Here is a 12,117-nt window from a genome sequence, read left to right as displayed (position 1 = left end):
TAGGCATATGAGGAGGCTGTCTGGGTTGTGGTGCACATTGACACTTTGCTCCACAGGATCTGCTTTCATCTACGTGCCCTCCCACTCGGGGTCTGGGGCAGGGACTGAGTTTTGGAACCGGAGTAAAGTTTGCTCTTTTCCTGGAGGAGGGGGGGGGGTTAAAAGTTCCTTTACCCATTTGCAATTCAGTAAAGCACCCCAGAGGGCTCTCTCTAACTCATGTCAATTTATACCTTTTTTGCGTTGACAGATGCAGCCTGCATGGATTCCCCCCCCAAAAAGCAAAGACTGCTGTGAAAAGCATTGGTTTATTTGGTTGTCACCAGAGCTGCCAGTTCCGCTTCACTTGGGTTTTGAACAACCGAGACACATAAGGACACACAGCAATTATACTAGTCTACACGGTGTACTCGTGGCGCAGAAATGTAAAAAAAAACACATTATCCCGGCTTCCTCTTGTGTGTGTGTGTGTGTGTGTGTGTGTGTGTGTGTGTGTGTGATGCCCAGACCTGTTTGGACCTAGTCATTTACACATTAATGAGCAGTCTTAAGTATAAACGGAGCGACTTTCTCTTTCTCTCTGTGTGTGCAGCAGCATCCAGGCATGCTGCAACACAGAGATGGAACTATGCCCTGTGTGTCAGGGCTCATCACATCAGCGCTGTCTGTTTCTCATCCTACCTCGCTCCACTCTCTGCTGGCTCTCTCTCTCTCTCTCTCTCTCTCTCTCTCTCTCTCTCTCTCTCTCTCTCTCTCTCTCTCTCTCTCTCTCTCTCTCTCTCTCTCTCACTCTTCATCCACACAAACGCCCAAGCATGCTGGCATACTACAGGCTCTTTCTCCCACTGTGTCTGTCGGTCTCTCTCTCTCTCTCTCTCTGGAAGTGCGCACACAAATTATTCTGCATGCCAGCAGCAGAATATGTGCTATATAGTATACAATACTGTATATAATATGCTGTATAGTCTCAACATAATAGTTCATATAGTCACACCCCCCAATACAATAACAAAGGCTAAAGTCAAAGAGTCCTTATTGCACAACGCCTGAGTTTAGTTAGTTACATTTACCCACCTATACCTATATACAGTATACTTCCGTGGTGTGTGTGTGTGTAGTGTGTGTGTGTGTGTGTGTGTAGCCGCCTGCCTTGCAGGCGTCAAGTAATTAGTCATCGGGAGGAGTGCAGGGATTCCACGGAGCAACTTGCTCGCACAACCAAATAACTATACTGTATGGGAGCTTGACATTTCATCAACCTGAGGCAAAGCAAATTAACCCATTCTGACCTGAGATCAGATTCATACGAGGTTTCCACTGGACACACACTGGTCTGATTAACCCATTCTGACCTGAGATCAGATTCTAAAAATGTCAGTCGTTCTTCGATTTTTCAAAAATAGCAGACCTACAAGCTCGAGCTTGTAGATCTGCTATTTTTCAATAGCTAAAGCATAACATGATGCCAAAACGGGTTCCCGGTCAGAATGGGTTAAGGGGAAGATCACAGCGGTGCGGCGTGGCCTCGTGGCGCCGCCGGCTCAGTGGGCTTCCCGCTCACCGCTGAGCCTCTGCACGGAACACTTTGAGCCTATTGGTTCATTAGCGGCGGTGGAGGAAGTACTCGCATTTTGTTTACTTTTAAGTAAAGGTATATCAATACTGCAATGCAGAAGAAGTACACTCTCCAGAAGTAAAAATTTACACGAGTAAAAGTATATCAAAAGTCCCACTTCATGTCTAAACGTCTTTTGAAAATATCCGATCTACAAGCACACAATGTGAATGTTTTGTATTGATTGAATGTATGGTTTGTCTCTATCTCTATACGTCGTCCTCAGACGAGCCCTCCATCTGCGTCTCCAGTCATCTCGGTTCTCCATACTGTACATCTGGCCAGCTCATTTGTGCTTTCTGCACCAGCATCTTTCTTTAGTACGTCCACATAATTGTAATAATTGATAATTGAAATTAGAATTACTCAAGTAAAAGTACAAATACGTCAAAATTGTATACTTGAGTGCAGTACTTGAGTAAATGTTCATTAGGCGTACACCTTTTTTTCTTTCGGGGGGGGGGGGGGGGGGGGATACAGTGTGCTGCTGGGTAGAGGGGGGTTGGACGTTGTGCTCAGAAAAGGTCGCTTGGAATTTTTTTCTTCTACGCCCCGGTGTGATCAAGAGGCGTCAGCCGGCTGGACGGGTTCTGAATAGAGGCAGGAGAAGCCAGGGGGGGGGGGGGGGGGCAGAGGGCTTGACGTGGGCTTAACGGGCAAGCGGAGTGGAATGGACGGGATCTTAGTTGTGGGGGCGGACAGATAGCTGGATGAATGCTCAGCTGGCACAATCCCCCCCTAACCAACCATGAGGCAGGCACCCACTCCTCATTTACAGCACGCCCATGTGAGCTCCCCATCGGCTGAGCTAAACTGCTGGGGAGGGAGGGAGGAAGCATGCAGGGTGCGAAAAGAATCCGGGGGGCTGAGATGAGGACAGCAGCCATAGCGCGTGTGTGTGGGGTGGAGTGGGGGAGAAGAAGGATGCTTTGTGATTTTGACACAGAGGCGTCGAGACAAGATACATCCTCCCACTCTGCACACCTTAACCCATTCTGACCTGAGATCAGATTCATACGAGGTTTCCACTGGACACACACTGGTCTGATTAACCCATTCTGACCTGAGATCAGATTCTAAAAAATGTCAGTCGTTCTTCGATTTTTCAAAAAATAGCAGACCTACAAGCTCGTAGCGCGCCACTCGGTGGCGCGCTATGAGCTTGTAGATCTGCTATTTTTCAATAGCTAAGGCATAACATGATGCTAACGCCAAAACGGGTTCCCGGTCAGAATGGGTTAAAATAACTATACGGCTTTGCAGAATGTCAGCCTGCTCCCAACCAATGCACGACATACTGGTGAGGGCGGTGCGGGCGAGAAAGCCTGTATTACTGGAGCAATTAGAATGGCTGCCCAGTGTGCGCTGCCTTAAAGACTCCACCACGACAACCACCAGAACACAAGAATCCCCCTCTCTGTGCTTATAGTCAATTAAAAGTTAGCCATATGGAGATTTGAGCTGACTTTGCAAGATCACTTCTTTCAGTTCCCCCTGCAGTGTATACAGTATGCTGACTGAATGCATCTTTACTTAAGTATTTACTTATATTGCACTTTAATGAAGACGTGTGTCCGTCTGTCCTCTACATTGGCTGTGGCATCAACAGATGGATATCTTCACCTTCACCAAAAAAGCATCACTGTCGGGTGAAAAACCTCATGCGTCCAAAACCGTAGCTTTCTATAGCTTTTTGAGGGACGCTGCCCCTCCTATGTCCTGCAGCTTTGAGGGTCTGTGTAAACACAAACATTGAAGACGAGGCTGAGGACGCAAATTGTGATTTGCAGGCGTGATTGGGTGGGGGATGTGCCATTGGTTGAGAGAATGAGTTGATGTATGATGATTTCACTTGTCTATCCTGTATGGCTTCTCTCTCCTGATTGGATAAAATTGGTATCCCAACCTGAAAATATCTTTTAAGATCTGGAAGGACAGGGAGACCCCCGTTACTGAACAGCAAACACTCTTTATGATTAAAGAAAATACAGTGTCACTGCACCTTTTTAAGGTGGGCTCATGAAGTAAAGATAATTATGTAAAACGTGTTGCCCGAGGGGGACAAAAATAATAAGTGGACAAACCAGGCACGCCTTTCAAGCGACAAGGCCAAGCACACGGCCCGGGAAGCAGGGACGTTGGGACAATGGCTGTCTTTCTCACAAAAGAGCACGCAGGGCAGCGGAGTGACAGCGTCTTGCTCCCTCCATAATCTCTCTTAGAGAGGAGAAAATCCCTGGCTGGATTCTCATTAATTGGGTGTCGGGGAGTGAAGTGACAGGTTAGAGCTGCTGCAGTCGTAGTTAAAAAAAGAAGAAGAGAAAAATCCCTCACCTTATAATTAATGAACGGGGAAATCTGCTTTGATTCATGAGGGACTGCATGGGCTTTCGGTACATTCAGTACCGATATAAATCTTTAGGGGTGGAGAGAGAGAGAGAGGGTGAAATTAGTCACAGGTTTTTGGGGAAATGAGAAAAGTGCACCAAAATAGAGCACTCTTGTTCTTCTGAGCCCAGAATAGTAGATTGGTGGACTGATGGGTTTAAATTGAGATGTTGTACAACTCGGGCTGATTGTAGAAAAGTGAGGTCTTTCCCCCACCCCCACCCCTTTTCTGGAGTGGAGCTACTGGTAATGTAGGATGAGATGGAAACCTGACTGTGAAACAACGCGACCTTATAGTGTCCCAGATTTCGACTTAAGCTGCTGCCGGTGAAAAATGTGCAGCTGAAGTGAGACTGTAATGAACCCAGAGTTCCTTCAAAACGCTGGGTACAGGCCAACTACTATTAGCATGAGAGTGATGGTATTGGTAGCCCCCCACTCTCCTTGACGCTGCTAACATATGTACACGTGCACACACATATGCGCGCACGCGCTCTCACACACACACACACACACACACACACACACACACACACAAGCCTGAGTTATTCTCCATTGCACGCGGAAAATAACCGATCCACAAGCTCACAGCACGTCACTGCATGACACGTTTGTGAGCTTGTAGATCTGCTATTTCTGGTGCATGACACCATTGTGCAACAGAATATAAGTCGTACGTTATGCTCACATATATTTTGTGATCATCCATCAGATAAAACCGTGTGCGTGCGTGCATGTGTCTGTGTGTGTATGTCAAACTGGCTCGCAGCCCAGTCTGTCTAACGAATTCTGATGTTGAGAGGACAAACAGATCCCTTCCCCCCCCCGACAGGGACACGCTACCTCGTATCATTTGTTATTTACATGTAAAATAAAAAATAAAAAAAATCCAATGTGACATATTCATGGATCCATAACAAAGTTTCCATATTACGACCTTGGAATCTGCCTTAACCCATTCTGACCGGGCACCCATTTTGGTGTTGGCATCATGTTATGCTTTAGCTATTGAAAAATAGCAGATCTACAAGCTCATATCGCGCCACCGAGTGGCGCGATACGAGCTTGTAGGTCTGCTATTTTTGAAAAATTCGAAGAACGACTGACATTTTTAGAATCTGATCTCAGGTCAGAATGGGTTAATCAGACCAGTGTGTGTCCCATGGAAACCTCGTATGAATCTGATCTCAGGTCAGAATGGGTTAAGTCTCCTCCAGGCATGTGCATTTCATTATAGGGGTGGGTGGGGGGGATCTCAACTACTGGCATTATCTACATCTGGGCAGGCGATACAAAAGAAAAAACGAAATCCGTTGAAGAATGGCTTCAACCGCTACTGCGTGCCGGATGATCCCTCAAGGGTGACACACGGGGTGTGTACTCACATTTAAAAACTGTCACTGTGCATACATTTTAGAGACAATGTGTGTCGTGCTGACTGGTGGTAACAGCCTGTGCTCTGGAAAAGGACTACAGGGCAGAGTGCCAACTTCACTTCATTTTTATTCTTCTCAGGGAAGGAAAAAAAAGCGAGTCAGAAACTATAAAAATGCAAAACTTCTGTAAATGAGCTTATTATAAAGTTCACATCCTCTCCAAGCAAACATCATCAGAGAGGCGCCTTTGGTTGACTTCGGGGCTTCCTCGAAAGCCCAACTCAAACAGATAAAACAGATACAGTTTAATTAGGCACAGGGGAGCCCATGGTACCCATGGTACCTGTGCTCTTAAAACAGAGACGGGGGAGGTTGCAGAAACCTGGAGCACTTCGCCGATAGGAATACATGCACCATGCAGTGTCACGAACCTTTCTCGACCTGATGTCGGTTATTATCAAGAATGTGTTTTTCTGTGTTCTTCAGAAAGTATACTTGCTCATAAATAATAACACACTGCCTGAGAAAGAAGTTGTGCGAGTTGCTCAATATTGATTCATTTCACATTTGCAAAGGCTAATTTAAACGGTTGTTAACAATCATTAGCGGAAACCTCATCAACATTATCTAGATGCTGATGTTGTCAACTCAACGTATTTAATTTCATGGTCTAGTAGTACAATGTGATAACAAATATAACTGATTCCCACCCTGTCAGTATGCACATCGGACCGCGCTAAATCAACAGCGTGGCTGTCACTCAAACACTCAAAGAATCATAATTATTTTCTCGTGCAACAGGTACGATTTTGATCAGTAGATAGAGCAGTGGTTCTCAACCTTTTCAAGGTTTCCCAAAATAAATGTACTTGTACAGTACAGTACAGATGACAGTTTTTGCGTGGTGCTAGTCACTCCAAGGAACAGCAATGTGGGTCCCTATATGTCTCCAAGTCCACTTGAGTACGGAACAGTACGAGTAGTACAGTATGAGTAGCCTACTACAGTACAGTATGAGTAGTACACTACAGTACACATAGTACAGTACAGTATGACTAGCACAGTACACTGAGAGTAGTATGAGTAATACAGTACAGAGTACAGTACGTATAGTTGCACCACTCAGTTCACACAGGTGTGATTTTCTTATAGTAGTTTGTTGATTACTGTCATCTTGGGACCCCCAAAGAGGAGACCCCCTGGGGGGGTATTAAAAAAGGTCTTTAAAGTCCTTACATTGTCACTTTACTGTCATCTTGGGACCCACAAAGAGGAGACCCCCTGGGGGTCCCACTCCCAACCCACAGGCTGAGAACCACTGAGAACAGGTCCTTGGTTATTGTCAACTTTGTGCTATATGCCGGGCCCTGGGCCGTGATTCTAGCTGGGCCCTGGGTCGTGATTCAAGCCGGGCCCTGGGCTGTGATTCTAGCTGGGCCCTGGGTCATGATTCTAGCTGGGCCCTGGTTCGTGATTCAAGCTGGGCCCTGGGTCGTGATTCTAGCTGGGCCCTGGACCGTGATTCTAGCTGGGCCCTGGGTCGTGATTCTAGCCGGGCCCTGGGTCGTGATTCTAGCTGGGCCCTGGACCGTGATTCTAGCTGGGCCTTGGGTCGTGATTCAAGCTGGGCCCTGGGTCGTGATTCTGGGCCCTGGGTCGTGATTCAAGCTGGGCCTTGGGTCGTGATTCAAGCTGGGCCCTGGGTCGTGATTCTGGGCCCTGGGTCGTGATTCTAGCTGGGCCCTGGTTCGTGATTCTAGCTGGGCCCTGGGTCGTGATTCTAGCTGGGCCCTGGGTCGTGATTCTGGGCCCTGGGTCGTGATTCTAGCTGGGCCCTGGTTCGTGATTCTGGGCCCTGGGTCGTGATTCTAGCTGGGCCCTGGGCCGTGATTCTAGCCGGGCCCTGGGTCGTGATTCTAGCCGGGCCCTGGACCGTGATTCTAGCTGGGCCCTGGGTCGTGATTCTGGGCCCTGGTTCGTGATTCTAGCTGGGCCCTGGGTCGTGATTCTGGGCCCTGGTTCGTGATTCTAGCTGGGCCCTGGGTCGTGATTCAAGCCGGGCCCTGGGTCGTGATTCTGGGCCCTGGTTCGTGATTCTAGCTGGGCCCTGGTTCGTGATTCATGCTGGGCCCTGGGTCGTGATTCTAGCCGGGCCCTGGGTCGTGATTCTGGGCCCTGGGTCGTGATTCTGGGCCCTGGGTCGTGATTCTGGGCCCTGGGTCGTGATTCTGGGCCCTGGGTCGTGATTCTAGCTGGGCCCTGGGTCGTGATTCTAGCTGGGCCCTGGGTCGTGATTCTAGCTGGGCCCTGGGTCGTGATTCTAGCTGGGCCCTGGGTCGTGATTCTAGCTGGGCCCTGGGTCGTGATTCTAGCTGGGCCCTGGGTCGTGATTCTAGCTGGGCCCTGGGTCGTGATTCTAGCTGGGCCCTGGGTCGTGATTCTGGGCCCTGGGTCGTGATTCTAGCTGGGCCCTGGGTCGTGATTCTAGCTGGGCCCTGGGTCGTGATTCTAGCTGGGCCTTGGGTCGTGATTCTAGCTGGGCCCTGGGTCGTGATTCTGGGCCCTGGGTCGTGATTCTAGCTGCGCCCTGGGTCGTGATTCTAGCTGGGCCCTGGGTCGTGATTCTGGGCCCTGGGTCGTGATTCTGGGCCCTGGGTCGTGATTCTAGCTGGGCCCTGGGTCGTGATTCTGGGCCCTGGGTCGTGATTCTAGCTGGGCCCTGGGTCGTGATTCTGGGCCCTGGGTCGTGATTCTAGCTGCGCCCTGGGTCGTGATTCTAGCTGGGCCCTGGGTCGTGATTCTAGCCGGGCCCTGGGTCGTGATTCTGGGCCCTGGGTCGTGATTCTAGCTGCGCCCTGGGTCGTGATTCTAGCTGGGCCCTGGGTCGTGATTCTAGCTGGGCCCTGGGTCGTGATTCTAGCCGGGCCCTGGGTCGTGATTCTGGGCCCTGGGTCGTGATTCTGGGCCCTGGGTCGTGATTCTGGGCCCTGGGTCGTGATTCTGGGCCCTGGGTCGTGATTCTAGCTGGGCCCTGGTTCGTGATTCAAGTTGGGCCCTGGACCGTGATTCAAGCTGGGCCCTGGGTCGTGATTCTGGGTCGTGACTCATCAAACTGCCTGGGCCGTATTTTGTGCTCCAGGTCTGCAGCCACCCCCAGACAGACACCCCCATCCCCCCATGAGTCCGCTTCCACTCACTGCAGTTGACAAGCAAAGCCAGAGGGGAAAGCAAAGCAGCACTGTTCTGTTCTCAGACATAAATAGAGGAGGCAGGCTCCTCAGACCCAGCTCTCTGTCTCTGACTGTTCTCATATCCCAGTACGCTATGGGAGGCCTGAGAAGATACAACATGTACGTTGAATAATTACGATTTTAAAGTCCTGGTGAAATGGGTTTTTTATGGTCATTTTATTTGGACATTTCAGTCTGAAACTGCCTCGCAAACCAATCAGGAGGCGACGGTCCCATACCTTCAGGCTATATGAAACGATGGAATCTCACTAACTGAAGTTGTGGCCGCAGAGGGCTATACATTTTGAATATATTATGTAAATCTTCTCTTCTGGGGGATCCCCATGGCACCGTCCAGATTGGGATGTCCGCGGGCCAAATACATAATACAATTTTGGGGATCTTTGGCACGAAAAGGTTTTAGAAACCAGGGATTCCGCGGCCAAATCCAGATAATTGACATGAAAAAAGTTTGAGCTCCACTGGCCCGTTTTTCAGAAAACTGTCAGGATTCTTTGTGTATAATCTGGTCTCAGCAGGTCTTAACCCATTCTGAACGGGAACCCATTTTGGGGTTAGCACTATGTTATGCTTTAGCTATTGAAAAATAGCAGATCTACAAGCTCATAGCGCGCCACCGAGTGTACGAGCTTGTAGGTCTGCTATTTTTTGAAAAATCGAAGAGCAACTGACATAGAAGACATTTTTAGAATCTGATCTCAGGTCAGAATGAAAACTGTCAGGATGTAGAAGACATTTTTAGAATCTGATCTCAGGTCAGAATGGGTTAATGGGTTAATCCGCTGACCTTCTGAATACCGGCCCAAGTAGAATAATAAAAGCATGAGAAGTATTTGATATTGCTCCCATGTGTCTATGGAAATTGGAAACCATGTTAGACGTGGCAGGTGGCCGCTTCGTTCTCTCCTCCTGATGCAGACACATACACACACACACGTGCAAAGCAGTATGCTTTGGAGTCCTGTTAGCTCTGTTGACAGCTTTTGGCCCATGTCCGGCTTGGAGCACGGTGCGCTGTCAGCCAGCCCACTAAATGAAACACTGTATATGTATAGCCTGATTCTCAGTTGTGTAAAGTATAACTTAAGTGCATTTAAGGACACTTCACCCTTTTTGCAAAAAATAAATAAATGTTAATGACGTTTAGAAGATTTAGACCACTTTCCTGTGGGTCTTTATGTGTGTAATATCATATGTGTGTAATATATTGAAATGAGACATTCTGCATAATGACTACTTTTACTTTTGGTACTTTAAGTATATTAAAATATTTCTAAATTGCAGTATTGATACTTTTACTTAAGTAAAAACAGTATAGCCGATATTTATCGGTTGTTGATAAGCATACATTTTGCGTTGGCTATGTTGGTAACTGGGTGTGTTGGTTATCTGCAGCCTACTACTAAGCTAAACAAAAAAAACTAAATAAACATTTATCGGTATCAGTATCGGCTAATCGCCTAAATTGTTATTTTTAACATCGATATCGGCCAAGAATTTCAATATCGATGCATCTTTAGTGGTTTTAATTAGCTTGATTACCGTCTACAGATCCCAGGCTGCATGGAAACCAGACAGGGTGAACGCTTGGCATGCAGATGCAGGTGTTTGTTCGATCTTGTGTAATGCAGGAGTGGGTTTTGGCTTTATTCACGAATAAAGGTCATGTGAGGATATGAAATTGAGTTGAGGTGCACTTTATTTGATCGGTGGAGCAGGTTCACAAACAGTTTGCGGGCTTATCCTGTTTCGTCTGATGGTGTGTTCTGGAGAGGTCTCATATCCCTAATACTGATGAGTACAGCACAATAGCGCTCATTGCTTTCCCCTCCTCCTTTGTTATTGGACTGACCAGGTACCGAAACATTAGCCTCTAGTTTCCGATTGCATGTTTTCTTGAATTACTCTGCCTTTGTTGGCAGTTCAAGTGAACAGAGAATGTAGGCTAAAGCTGCGGCCAGTGATAGAGTGAGACGGAGGATAGTTTAGAAGTCTGAGCTCGGGCTTAAAGAGCGAGCGAGCGGTCTAATCAATACAAGGAACGTTAACGGCCAGCTGGCCTATGGCTGGTATTTCTCAGGCTGCAGAAGATGATGTACAAAAACAGCTGAGTATGTGCGAGATCTAAAGTGGAAATAGAAAGGATATTCTTCCAATGCGAGGTGCATGGCTTTGTTCGATCTCTGACGGCACACAACTTAGACATATAAATTGGCAACGGCGATTTGTGATTCAAAGGCTGTTTGCTGAGAGAGACCTGTTGACACAAAGCCATTATGGACTTGCACAGGCCTGCAAAACTGCTCTGATAAACCCTCCAATGACAACATCATATCTCTGTCGAGTTATTATGGCTTCCCTAGACGCCCTCCCTGCAAAAGCGATATTGCAGCTGTCAACGTATCTGGAAAACCATTGCTGCCTGCTGATAGGAAAGGATGTCGAGGACGTCCGGACACTATGCGTACTTGTCATCTTCAGTTAGCGTACAGCGGGTGACCGACAGCAAAGGCTCTCCCTCTATTCATCACGCTGTTGGAGGTGTTCGCTTTACGTTATGCTAAGTGGTGGCCTGAGTCTCGGTGTGCTATACCGAACGACCCCCATTTTCCTCTTCTCCTGGACACCTGTGTTCCTCTGCATTCCTTCCATACTGGTTGTAGCTGGGATGAGCTCCAGTTGGATGTGATGTGACCACACCTAAACAAACCATGATGTGCGTGTCAGTGAACTATAGAGTGACTAATTGGAAAGGCGGAATGTGTCGGGACGACTGTTGCCCAGGTACTTCATTTAGCATCTCTCTTCAAATGCACTTTGAAGAAGAAAGTTTTTGACACATTTCATGTGTCAAAAACAAACATTTTCCCCAAAGAAAAGGTCAAATTATTAGGCAAGTTTATAAAACAACTTTATACATATAATCAACTGTCTCTTGCACACCATCAGTGGAGTATACTGTATGCACAGATAAAATAGTTATAAAAAAAACCCACCTGCACATCTTTCTCAATAAAGAAAAGGTTTCATAGACAGCGTTTAGGTCAAGGACCTTTGTCAGACATAATCATAAATGTTTAATAGCACAACGTTTTGGTCATGTTCATGGCATCTGAATGACTTGACGATCCTTGACCGAAACCTTGCGATATTAAACTTTTCTTTATTGAGCAAATGTTCAAGTGTTTTGGATTATTTTATCATGACATAATACTCCAGGGGTTGACACTAAGGTCTCAGTGGCACTTGCCTGTCAGGCAAGTACAGGTCACAAATGTTGATATGTAAAATGTAGACTTGTAGAACAAATTAAGATTAACGACAGTCACTTTGAAAAATGGAACGAGCGCAACTGCTAATTGTAAAAAAAGGTACCATCGTTCTTCATGAATAGCCCAGCGCTCAGGACGGAGATTAATAAAAAGGACAGATATTTATTGATATCAAAACCGATCGCATCGCTCCCCAGGCTCCCCAGGCTGTTGGG

Source organism: Protomyctophum bolini (genome assembly GCF_963924005.1).
Source record: "Protomyctophum bolini genome assembly, chromosome: 18".
Lineage (NCBI taxonomy): Eukaryota > Metazoa > Chordata > Actinopteri > Myctophiformes > Myctophidae > Protomyctophum > Protomyctophum bolini.
This window is presented reverse-complemented; position numbering follows the sequence as displayed.